Below are 1184 nucleotides of genomic sequence, written 5' to 3' on the forward strand. Positions count from 1 at the left end.
ACCTCCGACACATATATCCTCTTGGTCAATCTTTCCTCGCTCATTCTCTCCATGTGCCCAAACCATTTCAAAACACCCTTTTCTGCTCTCTCAACCACGCTCTTTTTATTTCCACACATCTCTCTTACCCTTACGTTACTTACTCGATCAAACCTCCTCACACCACACATTGTCCTCAAACATCTCATTTCCAGCACATCCACCCTCCTGCGCACAACTCTATCCATAGCCCACGCCTCGCAACCATACAACATTGTTGGAACCACTATTCCTTCAAACATACCCATTTTTGCTTTCCGAGATAATGTTCTCGACTTCCACACATTCTTCAAGGCTCCCAGGATTTTCGCCACCACCCCCACCCTATGATCCACTTCCGCTTCCATGGTTCCATCCGCTGCCAGATCCACTCCCAGATATCTAAAACACTTTACTTCCTCCAGATTTGCTCCATTCAAACTTACCTCCCAATTGACTTGACCCTCAACCCTACTGTACCTAATAACCTTGCTCTTATTCAAATTTGCTCTTAACTTTCTTCTTTCACACACTTTACCAAACTCAGCCACCAGCTTCTGCAGTTTCTCACATGAATCAGCCACCAGCGCTGTATCATCAGCGAACAACAACTGACTCACTTCCCAAGCTCTCTCATCCCCAACAGACTTCATACTTGCCTCTCTTTCCAAAACTCTTGCATTTACCTCCCTAACAACCCCATCCATAAACAAATTAAACAACCATGGAGACATCACACACCCCTGCCGCAAACCTACATTCACTGAGAACCAATCACTTTCCTCTCTTCCTACACGTACACATGCCTTACATCCTCGATAAAAACTTTTCACTGCTTCTAACAACTTGCCTCCCACACCATATATTCTTAATACCTTCCACAGAGCATCTCTATCAACTCTATCATATGCCTTCGCCAGATCCATAAATGCTACATACAAATCCATTTGCTTTTCTAAGTATTTCTCACATACATTCTTCAAAGCAAACACCTGATCCACACATCCTCTACCACTTCTGAAACCACACTGCTCTTCCCCAATCCGATGCTCCGTACATGCCTTCACCCTCTCAATCAATACCCTCCCATATAATTTACCAGGAATACTCAACAAACTTATACCTCTGTAATTTGAGCACTCACTCTTATCCCCTTTGCCTTTGTA

Source organism: Panulirus ornatus, chromosome 19 (assembly GCF_036320965.1).
Source record: "Panulirus ornatus isolate Po-2019 chromosome 19, ASM3632096v1, whole genome shotgun sequence".
Taxonomy (NCBI): Eukaryota; Metazoa; Arthropoda; class Malacostraca; order Decapoda; family Palinuridae; genus Panulirus; species Panulirus ornatus.